General features: G+C 44.5%; 1 protein-coding gene across 3 annotated transcripts in view; it reads right to left on the bottom strand.

Moving 5' to 3' along the window:
* Cul1 (cullin 1) overlaps positions 1-18226 on the bottom strand; it is a 76549-nt gene extending 58323 nt beyond the window's left edge. The window contains exon 1 of one of the 3 annotated variants that reach the window (XM_042677156.1): positions 18208-18226. The gene's annotated coding sequence lies outside the window, so the exon portion shown is untranslated. Of the gene's footprint in view, positions 1-6018; positions 6038-17710; positions 17833-18207 lie in introns of those variants that run through there. The other 2 variants (XM_042677153.1, XM_042677155.1) reach the window with 2 other exon arrangements.
* Positions 18227-18516: the final 290 nt, after the last annotated feature.

Here is an 18516-nt window from a genome sequence, read left to right as displayed (position 1 = left end):
TATGTCAAATAAACCACTAGAAAACTGGAAGTAGCGCTGTGGCTTAAGTGGTAGAGCACTTGCCTTGAGCTGAAGAGCACAGGGACAGTGCCCAGGTCCAGAGTTCAAGCTCCACAACTGACAAAAAAAAAAAAAAAAAAGAAAGAAAGAAAAAGAGAAGAAAAAAAGCATTATAGTAATGAGTGGCATAAGTATGTAAAAAAAATCAAGGCTGGCTGAGCCAAGTGACACATACCTTTAATCCCAAAATTAGGAGGCTGAGAAAGGAAGGAGGATCTGAGTCTGAGATCACTCTGGACTACAGAGTGAGAAAAAACAAACCAAAACTGAAGTTGATAAAAATGGATTCACCTTTGCGCTTTCAAACCTTCATCAATGTACTCCCAATTACCAATTACAGAACTTGAAAGACAATAGATTAATAATTTAAAACAACTTAGCTATCACCGTTGGAAATGCTCTATGATCCAAACAGGAATTTGGCTTTTTAAAAATAACATTCCAGAAGCTGGGCTCTGATGGCTCACCCCTATAATCCTAGCTACTCAGGAGGCTGAGATCTGAGGATAGCGGTTCAAAGGCAGCCCCGGCAGGAACGTCCATGAGACTCCTATCTCCAATAAACCACTCAGAAAACTGGAAGTGGTGTTGTGGCTCAAGTGGTAGAGCACTGGCCTTGAGCTGAAGAGCTCAGGCCCAGGCCCAGAGTTCAAGCCCCACAACCGACCAAAAAAAAAAAATAAAAAAATAATATGCCAGATATATTTTACCCTTTGACCCAATAATCCACTTCTAGGAATCTATCCCCAAATAAATAGGCCAAAATCACAAGAAGTTGTAAACTCAAGCTTAGTCATTGACAACGACTGGAAATTGACTCAAAAATCTATTGACAGGGACAAGAATGAATTTTGGCAAGTTTCCACAGTGGTGCCCTGTGCAGTATGCAAATCACTGACGAGGGCCTCCCAGTACTGACCACAGGGGTTTCTCCAGACGCAGAAACAAAAGAATAAAAAGCACCAGACCTCTATGTATAGTGGAGGGGGGTAAATGCTAACATACGCATACAGATAGGTTCTTTTTTTAAAAAATAAAAAACTAGGAGAATAAACTGGACATGAAAATAACTACCCACTAAAGAAGAAGCACACAGGTTGAGGGGTGGGGATGGCAGGTGGATGCAAGACTTTAGTGGTTAGTGGAACCATAGACAAGAGAATTTGAGGGCATTGTGAATGCAGACAATGAAGAAAGTCACATCTTTATTTCCACTAACTTGAAATCTGACAGTTTCTCCAAGTATGAATGCTGGCAACAGACTGCGATAGGTTTTGTTCTGTCAGGAAAATAAAAGAAGTTTTCAATGTCTCAGGACAGCCATCATTCAAGCTTATTTCCGAAGTATAGTAATCATAGGACTCATCCATTAGCTCTTTAACAGGAAGTAAATATGTTAACTTTTTTGTTATTATAAAGTTAGAGTACAGAAGGGTTACAGTTACATAACACTATAACATCTTTTATGATTTAAAAAAAAAAAAAGCAAGCTAGGTGCCAGGGGCGGTCGTCTGTAATTCTAGCTACTCAGGAGGCTGAGATCTGAGGATCTCTGAAGTTAGCTCAGGCAGAGATTTCCTAGGAGACTCTTATCTCTAATCACTCAAAAACCAGAAGTGGAGCTGTGGCTCAAAGTGGTAGAGTGCAAGCCTTGAGCAAAAGAGCTCAGGGACAGGCCCTGAGTTCAATCCCCTTGACCAACCACAAAAGATAAATTAATACAGACAGAAGGTCAACAAGAAGCGCATGAAAAACATATGTCTGTCCTGTCTCATACCAAATGAAAGTCTTACACAGCCTGAGGCTTGGCCATTCCTCACTCCTGATCTAAAACCAACTGTACTCCTTGCTTTAGATAATCACGTGGCAATAACATTTAATTGTAAATATAAACTCACAAGTATAAAACCCCATTAACAGTTCTAGGTAGACTAGACAACCATTCAGATAGTTATAAATCTGTATCAAGGTCTTTCCTATGCTGGCCAAATCTCAGGGGAAAAAAAAGAGTTTGAAAAAAAAAAAGAAAGAAAGAAAAACCAAAACAACCTTATAGGAAAAAGTGAGGATTATGAAGAGAAGCAGCAACATCCTGAAAAAAGCCTGAAGCTAAAGGGGAGATCAAAGTTTAATTTTAGATAGGCTGAATATAATTTTAAAATGACATCAAGATAAAAATGTCCAAATAGGAATTTTAAAAATACAAAACAATAGCTGAAAAAAAATCACACCTGAAGAAATAAATTTATTCACTAGTCAAAATGGCAAAATTATTCACCAGCTTGGATAAAACATTCAAAGCGTTAAGAAAGAACAGAGATAAAAACTGAATTTTCTATTACAAGACATAGGCACAATGAGCTTCTTCAGTCCCTCCTCCAAAATATGGGGGAGCAAATGCTTCTATGAGACAGAGTGTGAGTGGGAGAGCCACAGTTAGAAACAGAAAAGCTAATGTAGCTTCCAGTTCAATAGTATCAAAGGTCGCATACGAAAAAGTCATTGACTGCCAAGTGCCAACAGTCTGCTGACCTTAGAGAATGAGACTACACATGGCAGTAGACCAAAGTGTAAAAGGCTCTGGGCTCAAACTCAGCACCAGCAAGAGAGAGAAGTGGGGAGATGGATAGATAGATGGATGGATGAATGAGTGAATGAATAAAAAAAGCAATTAAACCAATTGTAGCCCAATGGAAATGGAATATAATGGTGAGATGAATGCTTTCCTGACAGCTGGTGTCACAGCAGTTGGGTGTGATGACTATTACCCTCACTCATCATTATACATGTTAGTATAGATGACAACTGAGTTTTCTTCTGAAGCTCTAAAACTAGAATAACTATTACCCATTTACAAGAACTTAAAAGCTAGAATAGGGACTATAACTATTATAAACTTGCAAATGAAGATATGGCAACTATCATATGTCAACTTGCAAAACAAACCACATATCTTATAAAACAAAACAAAACCAAAAAGACCAAAAGACAAAACTGGAGGGCCTGGGAATGTAGCTTAGTGGTAGAGTGCTTGCCTAGCATGCATGAAGCTGTGGGTTTGATTCCTCAGTACCACATGAACAGAAAAAGCCAGAAGTGGTGCTGTGGCTCAAGTGGTAAAGTGCTAGCCTTGAGCAAAAGAAACTCAGGGACAGTGCCCAGGTCCCCAGTTCAAGCCCCAAGACTGGAAAAAAAACTGGAGGCATGGCTCAAGTGGTAGTGTACCAGCCATAAGCTAGAAAGCCAACCTAGAGTGTAAGGCCCTGAGTTCAAGACCCCGTTACCTACACTCCTGCTCCCACAAAAGCAGGAGAAAAACTTTTGTACATTTTTCACACTTGAATTTATACAACCCTGAATGTGAATGTGGCACAGGCCACATGCTACATAAGTGCTCATGCTTCCAACTGCCCTAAAATTCCCTTTGGCAACTTCATCAAGATGACCCAAACTCAGATTACCACCACATGGCACTGAGTCAATATACCAGAGACCTATACAGATTCCAAAACAAGCAAGGACTCTTCATCTAGAAGGCACCCTTTGCTTCCTTTTGTAATGTGAGTTTTAATTCTGTTCACTTAGTTTAAAGCAATTCTTAAAAATTAAGTGAGGAGGGATGTTAGGCAAAGTACACCAGTTACACAGGAAGAAGCTCTGCAGATCTAAACAGGAAACTGGTTTATGGTCTACATACAGCTTATACACATGGACTGAAGGCACCTGTGTGCTATGACAACTCGTATCACATGTGTGGAATTTTCTACTGTGACGGCCCTCAGCTTTAGATCTAAAGAGCTTTATTTCAGGTTTCAGGTTTCTGGGTTAGGGAGGGTCAACCTGACCTATTCAGTGCATCTTTTTCAGTTATGCCTGTGAATGCCCTGGCTTGTTCTACAGAATGCATGTCTTATTACAACAATGACTCCATAGGGCACTGACTAACATTATACTGGGAAAAGATTATTTCAAAGGGCTTATAAATACAGATATTTGCAGCACTTAAAAATTCTGGCTCTATAACTCTCTAGTAGTGTAAGCCTGGGCAGATTTTTGACACTCAATGTCAGTGTCTATACTTCATTATTTGTTATAGGAACAAAAAATGCTGTGTTTTTAGGTCAAAAAGAAGTAAATTAACATTGCCTAAAAAAATCCACAGTATCTGTACTAATAAAGACACTGAGGAAGTTGTTTCTCCAAATTCCTGCCAAACCATTCCTATTTGTAGAAGGCAAGATGTCTTTGTTCTCCAACAGGTCTGGGGATCCAGCTTAAGCAGCTGACTGATAAATTCCCATTTTCTTTGAAATTTCCTTCTCTCTTTAAATATATATCTTTCATTCAACCATGAAATATGTACTTTTGTGAGTAACATGCTTTCAATACAAGGTCAGCACAAAGTGTTTGCTACCTATCTTGTCTTACTAGAGATAGGTAAAATGAGCTGCTGTTGCTGTTGCTGCTGCACTCAACGATATAAGCTTTTCAGTCTTGTGTCAGAACCCAAGCTAACACAAATACACAAACAGAAATGGGTCCTGGACTTTCAAGACAATCGCGAAGTAGGGGTCCAGGGAACATTGTCAGACCTTGGAGAACGCGAGTCCAGATGTGCACCACCCACACAATATAAGGGATAGACAGAGGATCACGACCCCATGCAATTAGCAAGTCTTCCTCTATCTCCCTCCTCTAGGGAGACCTGCTTCAGTACAGGACACACAAATGCTGTGACCACCATTTAACTCAATTCTATACAATGAATCTCCAAGTGTCCCACGTGCGTGCATATGACCAGTTTGTCTTGTAGTTGGTTGGTGGTCAGTCTGGAAAATCTTAACTGCTCAGTAAGATTTAAAAAGCTAGTGCCTCATGAAGTGAACACTATCAAAGTTTTCAACAAAACCCATTTCCATTTCTTGTCTTTCCACTAAGGTCAATATTAAAATGCTAATTAGCAGCTTTCTCTAGTTATTCTAAGGTTCAAACACATTCCCCATTTCAGTACCAATTGGCTTAAGAGAATACACATGCCCACCACTCCTTTAGATTGGAGCTTCTATAGTTTGCATTTGACAGTAATTTACTACTGTGTCTACCCTTGGGAAGGAAATGAGAAGTACACTCCCTGAATGCTTCAAGGCTCACAATGAGCTTGCTGTCATCTCCTGAACCTGGGGTTCCACCATTTGGATCTGTACCTGCCCCCAACATGGTCTCCCTGCATTTGCCAAAAACCCTCTTGATTTCCTTTCCAGATACTGAAACAGCTAGTACTTAGAAACTAGTATTTTCAGAAATTGTAACATTGGGGAAAGGGCATAAAGATATGGCTATACAATTTGTGAAATATGTACACACAAATGTACATTTAAACATGGGCTTTAAATCAATACAGGATAACTAGGTTAAATACAATCTCTGAATCAATTATTGCTGTTATGTCTTTTGAGATCATGAAAACAAACCATTGGCAATAACCTGCAATAAGAGGAAATGTACTTCTGAGGAGAAGCTTTTAAAAAACCTTGCTTCCCAGAAACAATCTGGCTGTATGTATTACAAAGGAGAAAATCTAGTAAACCCTGTAACATTAATGTCTCTTCAGAAGATGGTTTTGAATAGGTACGTCCAGCATTTTATACTTGCTTAAGATTTTTAATTAAACTGCTCCTTCTCTAGATGCACCTTTCTGGTTTTTTGTTTTGCTGGTCCTGTGGCTTTAACTCTGGGCCTGGGCACTGTCCCTGAGCATCTTCTGCTCAAGGCTAGCACTCTTTCACTCTGAGCCACAGCGCCTCTTCCAGCTTTTTATGAGTAGTTTATTGGAGATAAGACTCTCATGGGCTTTCCTGCCCAGGCTGGCTTCCACTGTGATCCTCAGATGTTGGCCTCCTGAGTAGCTAGGATTATAGACGTGAGCCACTGGCGCCCAGCTTCTGCGCTTGTTTTTACCTGCCAGCATACAAATGACGGGCTTTTAGAGGGTTACTGTTTTGTTTCTGTGAGATGTGCCCAGGTTGGCCTCACAGTCCAGGACTCCAGGAATTTTTCCATCACAGCCTCTTCCGGAGTTGGGAGTACAGGTACCTCTGGCCCCCAGATCACTATATAGGGACAGACAAAAGACAAAGCCACTCATCTGCACTCAGCCATGCCTGAGGCTTGTGTTTAGTTAGCATAAAGCACACCCCATATACATATACAAGTGGAGATGCTAAGACTTTTATCCCTGCACCGGTTGACGGTAGATGGGAGCAGTGCCAGTCTTCACGGTTGCACTGGAATCTAAGAAAAAAAATGCCATTAGTATTCTTCATTTCACATAACATTTCATTAACCTCTCAAGAAAGGCTTTCTACTCATCAGGTAACCTACTCTGAAAACTATCATCTATATTTCTAGGTGAAAATATGGTTAATATTTTAATAAAATATGAGCTAGTTATCTTACAAAAACAACAAACAAAAAATAGTAACAAAAAGTGAAGAATGTTAAAATCCCAAAAGACATGGCTCAAGTGGTAGGGTGCCAACATAGCAATCAAGAACCCTGAGTTCAAACCTGAGTACCACCACAAAAAAAAAAAACCCAACTAATTTATAACAGAAATCTGAGGACTTTGACTTCACAAATGATGCTTCAACTTCTAAAACAAAATTCTGTAAATAGTGCTTGCTTGGGCAGCACCTGTGCTAGAACTGGACTTACACAGTGAAGGCTGGCCTACACAAGGCTCAATGCAAGGAGGAATCCAACATTTTTATCATGTAGAATGAAATCTCAAAATTAACAGAACTTTCATAAGTTGCTTTACTGAAATCGTGTAATGTTATTACTAGAAATCACAATTTAATCTTGAAGAACCAGGATCATGAGAAAAACCGAGAACTAGCACTTTCCTGTAGCAGAGCAGAGCCAGTTGAATGGGAGGGAGAAGAGGGAGCCTTGCACACATTGCTTAGGCCTTCGTGTTTTTCTCAAAACAAGATGAGAAGGGATTACTGGGAAGTGCCTGCAAAGACAGAATAGACCCGCGCCCCCCCCCCCCCCCACGCACACAAAAAGGGATGCCTTGGTCCAAAAGTATGGAAATAGGTATTATATTTCCTTCTCAGAGACGAGATTCTAGAAAAGCGAACTACTTTCCCAAACCAATCTGACTTAACATCATCATGTAAACAGTGTTCACACTCTAGATGTCACTGAGTTAGAAATACAACTAATCTCACAAAACAAAAGAAATGTGAGAGAACTTTAGAGAAGCACTTACATACTTTTAAAATTTGGAAGTTTCAGACATTTTTTTTTTAGGCATAAGGGAAGTGAGCACTTGGGTATAAAATCCAGGTCCTTGTTGAATATGCTAGGAAAGCATTCTACCACTGAGCTATGCAACCAGACTCTAGATTTTTTGTTTGTTTGTTTTTTTGGTTGGTTCTGGGGCCTGAACTCCGGGCCTGGGCGCTGTCCCTCAGCTTTTCAGCTCAAGGTGAGCGCTCTACTTAAGCCACAGTGCCACTTCCGGGTTTTTCTGCTTATGTGGTGCTGAGGAATCGAACCCAGGGCTTCATGCATGCAAGGCAAGCACTCTACCACTGAGCCACCTTCCCAGCCCCGACTCTAGATTTTTATACAACAAAAACCAATTAATTGGTAGTATCTTTGTAGTTAATGGTTCAAAGCAGTATTTTCTAAGTCTAACAAGTGCTCTACTTGATACAACCAATAAAATGTGAACAAAACATGCTTTGTGTTGTTTTGTTCCAGTAGTAATTATTGCAATCCATACATCTGGAGAAGAAATGTTAAGATACTTCCTGCAACAGCACTTAGAATAAGGGGTTGGAGGCATAGCTCAGTTGGTAGAGTGCTAGCCAATGAGTGAAAGTGGCCACAGGTCCCCAGTCGGAGTCCTGGTCTTGGACCAGGGAGAAAAAAAGAAGAAGAAGAAGAAAATACATGATGAAGATAAGGAGGACTAAAGTAAGGGGAAAAAATTCCTATGTCTTGCATGTACCAGTTCCTTGATTTGATACTCAAACCACTCCCAATCCCCACATATTCAAATTAATGAAGAAAAAAATTTAAATTCTTTCTAGACAGCTAAACCCCCAACTGAATAATTCATTAGGATCCTGGCCTCTGTGACACATCCCACACTATGTTCTAAAGAATGAACACTAAGTGCTTCCAGGGGCCAATCATGCTCACCACCAAAGACAGAAAAAAAGGTACATATGGATTCACTCCATACCACATTGCTACTGTAAGGCACATCATTTTCCACATTCTTTGATTTTTAAAGTCTGTATGCATTCTTCAGAATGCTCTTTGATGTGGTATGTTTCCTCTGAAAGGTATTTAAGTTAAAGTGGCCCCCCCCATACACAATCTCTTTAGGCTCATGGACATATTAAAGCTTATTAAAACATACATAAAACAGTACTTCCTATACTTATTAACAAATCTTCCCTCCCACTTCTACACCTAATGTCACAGAACATACATGGGGCAAAACAACAAAAACCTGGCCTAAACAAATATAAAAATTCTAAAAATGCAGTAGGTAGGTAGTGATAGCATCACAGACCAAAACTAACAAAAAGCTTTATAGTGTCCCAGGTGATGAAATGCATTACAAAGAAAACAACCATGCAAAGGTGCTTAGACAAGTGAACCTTTGCCATCCTTTCTGAATGTCTGAGTCCCTTGTTGATAATGAATGACTCTTTACATGAGATGCATTGAATTTTGGGAGTCTCTGTAAGAGTACTCATCTCATACAAGCCTTTAATGAGGCTTTAACGTTCTTTTTTTTTTTTTTTTAATTGTGAAAATACTGTACAGAGGGGTTACAATTACATGGGCAAGATAATGCGTACATTTCTTATCAAGCATTGTAGCCTCCTCTTTTGTTTCCCCTTCCCATCCCTTTCCATCCTCCCCCCCCATCAAAGTTGTGAAGTTCGTTTTCCACATAACTACTTGTACATCTCATTGTTGCAATGGGTCCACCTGTATCCCTATTTAAATGATTTGTCTTTGCCCTTCCCCTCCACAAATTATACCAACATCAAATACAATGACAGCAGGGGTTATACCGTGGGGGAGGGACATACAAAGCAACAAAGAAATAATCTTATAAATATGTTAGAAACAATCGCAAGAAAGAAAGAAAAACATGTGAATACTTATCTTGGGGTTCATTTCACCTAACATCAACTTATCTGACCTTTTCTGCTTGTCTCAGACATATACTAGTTATTACAGATAAGGAAACCATGGGACCTATGTTTCTTTGGGCCTGGCTTACTTCACTTAATATAATTTTTCCAAGTCTTTCCATTTCCTAACAAATGGGGCAATGTCATTCTTTCTGATGGAGGCATAGAATTCCATTGTGGATATATACCACATTTTCTTGATCCATTCATCTACTGAGGGGCATCTGGGTTGGTTCCATATCTTAGCTATGGTAAATAATGCTGCAATAAGCATAGTTGTGCTGGTAGCTTTAGTGTGGTCTTGTTTGTGATCATTTGGGTAAATGCCCAAAAGTGGGATTGCTGGGTCATAGGGGAGCTCTGGAGTCTTTTGAGGAACCTCCATACTGCTTTCCAAAGTGGTTGAACAAGTTTACACTCCCACCAACAATGCAGTAAGGTTCCCTTCTGTCCACATCCCCTCCAGCATCTGTTATTAGAGTTCTTGATTATAGCCATTCTAACTGGGGTGAGGTGGTATCTCAATGTTGTTTTGATTTGCATTTCTTTTATGGCTAGAGAGGTTGAGCATTTCTTCATGTGTCTATTGGCCATCCTTCTTTCCTCTTCAGACAAGTTTCTCTTTAAGTCTTTATACCACTTAGGGCAGTGAGACAGACATGCAAGAAGCAGAAAGCTGAGGACCAGCAGCCACTAAGTCACAAAAGGTGTTCAGAAGGTCTTTGGCATATACTCTATGTTGAGCACTAAGCGCTATTATTACACGTGAGAGAAATCTACAAGTAACTAACTTTCAAAGATTTGATCCTTTCTCCTTCCTTTTTTTTTTTTTTAAGTGGTATTGGAGACTGAACTGAAGACTTGTACTTTTAGGACACTGTAATACTTGAGCAGAGCCTGAGATCTTTGCTTTCAGTGTTTTTAGGATAAGGTCTTGGGTTTTGCCTGGGTCACCTCTGATGACAATTCTACCTCTTGCCTCCCAAGTAGCTGAGACTGCAGCTGTGTGCCACAGTCCTGGTCAAGATTTTAAGTCAAAATCATTGCACTTATTTTTCTCCTTCTTCCCTCTCCCCCAAAGATATGCCTCCCCGTTTCCAACACTGATGGAATGAATTGGAGAAAGGGTCTGGGAAGAGAGAAATGGTCTTAACTCTGCATCCACTCAGATTTCTGGGGAAAGATGAACCTGGTGTGTGGGTCCATACTTTTCCTTCCATTTTTCCCAGAGCTGGTCTCCTTCCATCCCTCAGGAAGGAAGGTCTAAGCTCTCTTGCTTTTTTTTTTTTTTTTCTGTCGGTCGTGGGGCTTGAACTCTGGGCTTGGGCACTATGCCTCAGCTCTTCAGCTCAAGGCTAGCACTCTACCACTTAAGCCACAGCGCACCACTTCGGTTTTCTAATGGTTCATTGGAGATAAGAGTCTCACAGACTTTCCTGCCCTGGCTGGCTTTGAACCACAATCCTCAGATCTCAGCCTCCTGAGTAGCTAGGATTACAGGCATAAGCCACCGGCGCCCAGCTTAGCTCTCTTGCTTTTTTCCCCACATTCTAACTTTCAGATGGCTATCAGACATATACAAGCATTTTACTTAGTAGTAATTTCTTAGTCAAGGCATTTGGCGACCCAATTCTGTGCAGCTATTTCTTCATAATACATCAGCATTCCTATGTTAAGCCATTTAGAGGATCTTTCTTAAAATAAGCCACAATAATCTTTCAATTTTTCCAGGCTAACATACAGACTATGATAAAGGCATTTTAAGTTCAAATATTCAATTAGAATTGCATCTACCTAAACTATCACTAGGAGTTAGGAACTAAGCAAAACAGAACAGGATGTTGAGTTATCAATAAAAAAGGAAACTTCTGGAATGTAATTCATCAATGCTTACTCTGGTGTTTAAGTATGAAAACAAGAGAATTTTATAAAATTGTAAGACAGTTTGATGAAGGGGACCTGCAGTGTCTACAGGATTGCAATACAGGGGTATAAATAGGGAGACCAGACAAAGGAGAACCTGACTACTGGAAACACAAGGGACAAAATCAGATACTTAATCTTGTGCACTCACAAACTAGCAGAGGAGCTACAGGAAAAGCAAGTACCCATAATTTCAGTATTATACAAGCAAAGTATTTCTTTTGCAGGTGGTCCCTCTGCTTCTGTTTTCTCAGAAGTTTTGCAAATTAAATCCCTGGGCGGGGTTTAGGACAGTGGTAGGCACCTGCCTAACAAGCAAAGGCCCTGGGTTTGGTCCCCCATCACTGGGGAAAAAAATCTAAAAGAAAAGCCATGGCTGAGAATGTATTATATGTTTACTTTGTTTTAGTGTTTCTGTTCTGTATTTAACACTCAAATACACTATTATGGAAATGCAAAGGTTTTCCCAATCCTTGTTACAATAAAGATTTAATAGTCCCAAACTGGAAACAAATGTACAATAAGAGGGCATTAAACAACATAACCAGGACAATTAATCCATTAATCACTTTATTATATTGTTAACTGAATTCCTAGAAGCAGATTAGCTATTTCAAAAGACATACATATCTCATGAGTTTTGGTTATACTTTGCTCTTCAAATCATATTAAATCAGTCTTTCTAGCAATAAGTGGGCTCAGTTCTCCATATTCTCAACAGAAGTAGTTTTTTTAATCCATGTTAATTTTTCTTTAAAAAACTAACTCACAGATTTGCATTTGGGGGAATATTATTAGCAAAGCTGAAAATTCTTCATGTTTCCTGATCCCTTGTAAGTTAATAGTTTGCTCATTTTCCCCATAAGCAAGGAATATATCTTTTGATTATTTTGTACAATAATCAAATGAATCTTCTCCTTTACAACTTCTATTTTGGTATTCTTGGGTTTTCTCCATCTTATTCTTTTGGTTCTTAATCTTTTACTGAAAAGTATTAAAGCAAAACAAAACAGAACAAAAACAAAATCAATCACATGGCCGGGTGCTGGTGGCTCACACCTGTAATCCTAGCTACTCAGGAGGCTGAGATCTAAGTAAGGATAGAAGTTTGAAGCCAGCATGGGCAGAAAAGTCCCTGTGAGACTCTTAACCACCCCAAAACTGGAAGTGGCACTGTGGCTCACAGTGGTACAACACTAGCCTTGAGCAAAAGAGCTCAGGGACAGCTCCTAGGCCCTGCGTTCAAGCCCCACAACTGCCAAAAACAAAACAAAACAAAAACAACTTAAAATTATAACCATTTTATACTTAACTTTCACCAGTGCATGCACACTTTATATGTTCTAAATAGCTGTACCCATTTCACACAATGTTTCCTATTTTTTGTTCTTGTTTTTTTTGGGAGGTCCAGTCGTGGGCGTGAACTCTGGGCCTGCGCGCTGTCCCTCTGCTCTTCAGCTCAAGGCTAGCGCTATACCACTTGAGCCACAGCACCACTTCCGGCTTTTTTTTTCTGCTTATGTGGTACTGAGGAATCGAACCCAAGGCCTCACGCATGCAAGGCAAGCGCTCTACCACTGAGCCACCTTCCCAGCCCAATGTTTCCTTTTTTTTTACATAGGCCTTTTTAAACATCACAGCTTGTTAAGATTTGAGTAGCTGCCGGGTGTCGGTGGCTCATGCCATAATCCTAGCTACTCAGGAGGCCGAGATCCGAGGATCACGGTTCAAAGCAAGAAAGACCATGAGACCCTTATCTCCAATAAATCACCAGAAAACCGGAAGTGGCACTGTGACTCAAGTGGTAGACTGGTAGCCTTGAGCTGAAAAGCTGAGGGACAGTGTCCAGGCCCAGAGTGCAAGCCCCACGACTGACAAAATAAATAAATAAATAAAATATTTTAATAGTCTTAAATGGGTGTACAAATTTTTGCAAGGCCAATGAGTCATAACCTCACACCCAATTTAACAATAGCCCCAAAGTTCCAGAGCTGTTCACGGCTATGCCATCAGTGCCCAATTATTCTCCTTCAGTGTTTACTAAAGACTAGGAAGAATATGCTCCTTCTAGTAGTCAATAGTAATTCTGCATGATGAGTTCTGTTCAGATTATTAGACATTAATCCTTCAAACACTTCTTTTCTCTCCCTCTGAGTTTTCTCCCACCTTTTTAGTAATCAGCTGAACCCTTAGGCAGATCACTTGGTTAAAAGCTCAAGCTCTGGGATTACTCTCTTGTTCTAATGTGGGTTCTACAGAGCCTTTCTAGCCTTGACCTTAAGCCATGCAAAACCTTAACAACTTTACTCCACAAAGAGGGTCAAACCATAGTACATACAGTTCAGAGGGCTTTGTAAAGATTTCAAGAGGTACGTGAATGCTGTCATGAGCAGTGTGCCATGCATTAGGGCCAGATAGATGCCAACTGTCCCTAACCTAAAGGCCAGTCTAGGGAGAGAAACCACCACCTACCATCAAAAGGTTGTTGGGCACTAAGGCAGTAACCCTGGCAGAATATCACAGAATCCAGGGAAGATTCCTAACCCAGCCTCGGTGGAAGGGCGGGCTTGTCAAGAGATGGCAATGCCTGAGCTGTCAGGAGGTAGGAAGGGAAAAGGAAGAGACAAAAATTTGGGGGTACACAGCTGCAATCATGTTGAAGCAGCACAGAAGCCATGGAAATGCTTACTTGGTCCAAGTTTCCCAAAGAAAAACTCAAATGACTGTCCAACTAACTCTGCTTTTCAAATATAAACACGTTATGTTCTAGAAGGTAGTTTTTCCAATGCCTCATTGCTTGTGCTTAAAAGCTGTGATATTCCCATAAAACCCTCAAGCTTTAAGGCCTAAAGAAATCTTAGAATAACAATTAACCATCTTCGGGTTACTGCACAACGGTAGTACTCAGGAGGCTTAGGCAAGAGGATCTAGAGTTGGAGGATGGCATGAGGTACCTCAAAAAGCAAAACACAAAACAAAACATCAATCCCCAAGCCCCCCAGCAACAAAAATCATCTCTGGCTGAAAGCACAGCTCAGTGGCAGAGTACTGCATAGCAGGTTCAAGGCCTTGGGTTCAATTCCCAGCACCACACAGAATCTCATTTTTATACATGAGGAAATACAGGGCTCTTTTCACTCAAGCATAATATCTAAGCAAAAATAAATTACAACTTCTTGGACTGGGAAGGTGGCTCAGTGATAGAGTGCTTGCTTTGCATGCATGAGGCCCTGGGTTTGATTCCTGAGCACTACATAAGCAGAGAAAGCTGAAGTAGCGCTGTGGCTCAAGCACTAGAGTGCTAGCTCTAAGCTGAAGAGTTGAGGGACAAACCCAGGCCCAGAATTCAGGCCCCACGACGGATAAAAAAAAATAAAAAAAATAAATTAAAACTTCTTTTAAAAGCTACAATATTTCTATGAATAAAAAATTTAAGGCATAAAATGTTATCGTTCTTACTGTGGGCAATAGTAAATGCACATATTTTTAAGTGTACAACCCTTAGTAACAGAATAAGCGTAAGGATTTATCCAAAGGATTCATTATTCAACACTCATTTCTTTTTTCTTTTTTTTTTTTTGGGGGGGGGGGGGGTCCGGTCGTGGGGTTTTGAAGGAAGGGAAAAAAAGCCTATTGATAAGCAGATTATTTATTTTTCAGTCCAGGGGCTAGAACTCGGGCCATGAATGCTGTCCCTGAGCTCTTTTGCTAAGGCTAGCGCTCTACCACATTGAGCCACAGTGCCATTTCAGGTTTTTGAGTGGTTAATTGGGTGCCCAGCTTATTAGGCAATTTTTAAAAAGCAAAATAGACTTTGAATTGCCCTAAAAAGAGAGCAGCTTTTTCTCCAGAAATATCTAAAAGGTAAGTTCAAGAGGAAGCCACAGTTCTCCCAGACTGACTTAACAGCTAGGGGTTTCTAGAAAGGCTGTGCTTCGGAACCTGTGACAGGCTCAAAAAGTTTCTGGCTTTTAATTTTTTTTTTACTTTGAAGACCAACAAGTAACAATTGGATTAAAAAAATTTAAAGTCCATTCATTTTAACATTTTGTGCTGAAAGGTTGGCACACCTTTCAGCACAAAAAACTATGGCCCTGAGTATCCTGGGAATAAAGAGGTGCCTCGGATCTTATACAAAAAGAGTATCTTGCCAACCTGGAGAGCCTCCATCACCAAACTGCCTCAGTTCTAAGTGGTATTTCAGCCATGGAGAAAATCAATTTTTATTTCAAATGAACAAAATGAACACAAAAACCCAAAAAGTTGGTTTTTTAAAAAAATCTGAACCTTAAAACTAGATTTGTTAAGTTTCTCCTTGTTTTGTGAGGAATCTCCTGCTGGGGTACTGTAATCAGATACTGGGGAGAGGAGATGAGGAAGAGGAGGGACAACAGCTTTACTCTCACGAAGCATCCCACAGCATAATAAAGCTTATATTGTTAAAGGACAGTGACGGTGTTCTCCACAGAGCCAACATTAGGGCAAGTATGGTCAAACCCTGTAGGTGGAATAAAATTATTTTTTAAAAAATCACTCATTTACAAGGCAATCTAATCAAGTTGTTCTTTGGGGATGCAATATGCCATGAAGGGTAAAGGAGTTGATGCATATCTAAGGGCACCTCAGAGAACCAGCTCGGGCATTTGTCTCAGAATGGGGATGTGGCTGTTAGGAGTGGGGGAGGCTACCGGGCCTGAGCAGGCTAGAGGAGAATCCTAGCATATCTAAAGTTGGTTTGTTTTTTGGACAAAGAGGTGTTTTTTTTTTTAAAGATACCAATGAAAAAACAATAATAAAAAAAAAAGGACTGGCATTAAAAAAAAAAAAAAGCAATTCAGCCATCCCCTTCTTCAAGCCTAATGGGCACTCTCCTGAAACCTCCAAAAATGGGCATAATAGAAGTTAACGCCAGCCAGCCTGGTGTTTGCATGAGCTCTGGCATTTCAAAGTTGCGATGCAACTATGAAAAGCAACAACCACAACTTTCAAATGGAAAACAATAACAACTAATAACCCCCCCCCCAAAAACCCTTTCAAACAAAGAAGAATCCCGCAGCCTGATTTTCGTAAAACCAGTGACTTTACTTGTTTCACAATCTCCACACCTACTCTTGCTACACAGAAAACTCCCGAGGTCTTCCGAAATCCGCCACATTTTCAGGTATCAGCCCAAAGTAACTAAGCCGAAAACCACACGCGCTTCAGTGGAGAGTTAGGATCCGACTGAGCTGCTCTCCGGCTACCCGTGCGAGTGGCAATCCAAAAGCGTGGCCGCTCCCTCCCAACTTCTGGCTGTTTCAATGCAGGAAAGAGCCAAGAATACCCAAGCCGAGTGCGATTCGTACTTGCGCCCCTACCACAAGCGAAGCTGGTGGCCGATCGGAAAGGAGGACCCTCGTTTTGGCCGAGATTGCTGGACAGAAGTGGGGGGGGGGGGTCCATGGTGGTGGTGGGGGTCTCGAGTGTAAGCATTCCGGTCTTTCTTAAATCATCTTAGTTTTGCACTACACATCGGGGTACACGGGTGACAGAGAGAGAGGGGGGCTCCGGGACCACGCGTGTTCTAAGAGCCAGGGATGCGCAGACCCCCGGGCCCAAGGACCGCCCCCCGCCTCCGACTCCCGCAGCCTGGCGGGGCGCCCGGTGCCCTCCGGGGTCAGGGCGCGCGCTCCCGCCGGGGCCGGGCCCGCGCCGCGCTGAGCCGAGGCCCAGGCGCCGGGCCCGGCCTAACCCGCCAGCGCCGGGGAGCCCGGTCCAGCCGGGCCGCCAACCCTCGCATCCCCGCGGGTCCGGCCCGGCCAGTGCCTCCACAGAACCGAGCGGGAGGACGACCATTACCCAAGAGTAGCGCCCGGCAACAATGCGAGCGGGGCGGGGGGGGGACCCCGAGAGCCGCCGCGGGCCGGGAACCGGAAAGCCGAGGCGCCCGGCTCCGAGGCTCCTCCGGGGCGCGCGAGTCCCCGGGACGGAGAGCCGGAGCGCGGCCGGCGGCGACGTCCGAGGGCGAGGAGGGGGCCGGGGGGAGGGCCCGAGCGGGGCCGAGGGCGGAGAGCGCCCCGCGGGGGTCGCCGCACGAGGCGGCGGCGCGGACGCCCGGGCCCCCCAGGGGGGCCGAGCCGGCTCGCGGCGGGGAGAGGCCGGCCCCGCCGCCAGGCCGCCGCCCCCGGGCGCGGTGAACCGGGCGGGTTTTTGTTTCCTCTCTTTTTCCCAGTGCGTAGCCGGGCCTGGCCACCGCCGAGGCCGCGGCCCCTCCAGGCCCGAGGCCGGCCTGAGGTGACTCAGGCCCGGAGCCGCTCGCTCCCCTCCGCCTCCCCCCCTCCCACCTCCCACCCCAGCGTCCTCCACCCACGAGCGCCCCCGGCCCGGCCGCCATTCCGCCCGGCCCCGACCCGGCGGCCAAGGCCTCGCTCGCCGCGGCCCCAGTCACTGCGACACCGCGGCTCGGGCCCGGCCTGCGCCGCCGCCGCCTCGCTCGTCTCCGCGGTGCCGGCACTCACCCGCATCTCCCAGCTGCCCCGGAGGCTCCGGCGACGTGTCCGCCTGCTGGCTGGGCCCGGGCCCCGAGAAACCCCGTCCCCGCCGCGTCCCTCAGCCACCCCGGTGCCCCTCCTGGAGCTGCGTGCGACACGGCGCCCGCCTCCGCCTCCCCTGCCCGCTCGCCCGCCGCCGGCCCCGCTCCTCCTCCTCCTCCTCCTCTTCCTCCTCCTCCTCCTCCTCCCGCCGCCGGCACCACGCAGCCGCCGCCCTCCCGCCCGCTCTGCGCCGCTCCCCGCCCTCCCGGCCTCACCGGCTCCGGCGACCGCGGGGAGACGCGGGGGGCGGGGTGGGGGAGGGCCGGAACGCATCGCCATCGGCGTCCGGGGCGGGGGAGCCGGGAAACCGCCATGGCCGCGCCGGCCGCGGCACGGGAGGGGGCCCCGAACCCCGCCCGCCGGCTGCGGCCGCCGGCGACCCCGGCCCCGGCCCTGGCCCCGCGCGCGGGGACGCTCCCTACCTGCCGGCCATGGCCCCGGGCCGCGCCGGATCCTCCGCCGGGTTTTACCGCCGCCCGCGCGCCCCGGGCCCGGGTTCCCGCCACTCGGGACACGCGGGGGCTGACCCGGGCGGGGGGGGGGGGCGGGGGGGGGCGGGGAGGGAGGGCTGCGGATGCCGAGACACTTGACGGAACGCCCGGAGGAGGAGGGGGGCGATCCCGCACCTCCACGAGCCGGCCGGGACCCCCGCGGCACCGGGGCCCGCGCCTCCCGGGGCGAAGCGGGACCCGAGGCCCGGTTCCCGGGGCTGGAGAAGAACGTCAGCGGGG

This window comes from Dipodomys spectabilis, unplaced genomic scaffold (assembly GCF_019054845.1).
Source record: "Dipodomys spectabilis isolate Male_0828 unplaced genomic scaffold, ASM1905484v1 ptg000034l, whole genome shotgun sequence".
NCBI lineage: Eukaryota > Metazoa > Chordata > Mammalia > Rodentia > Heteromyidae > Dipodomys > Dipodomys spectabilis.
The sequence above is the reverse complement of the archived record's forward strand: the minus strand, read 5'-3'. Positions and strand labels throughout refer to the sequence as shown.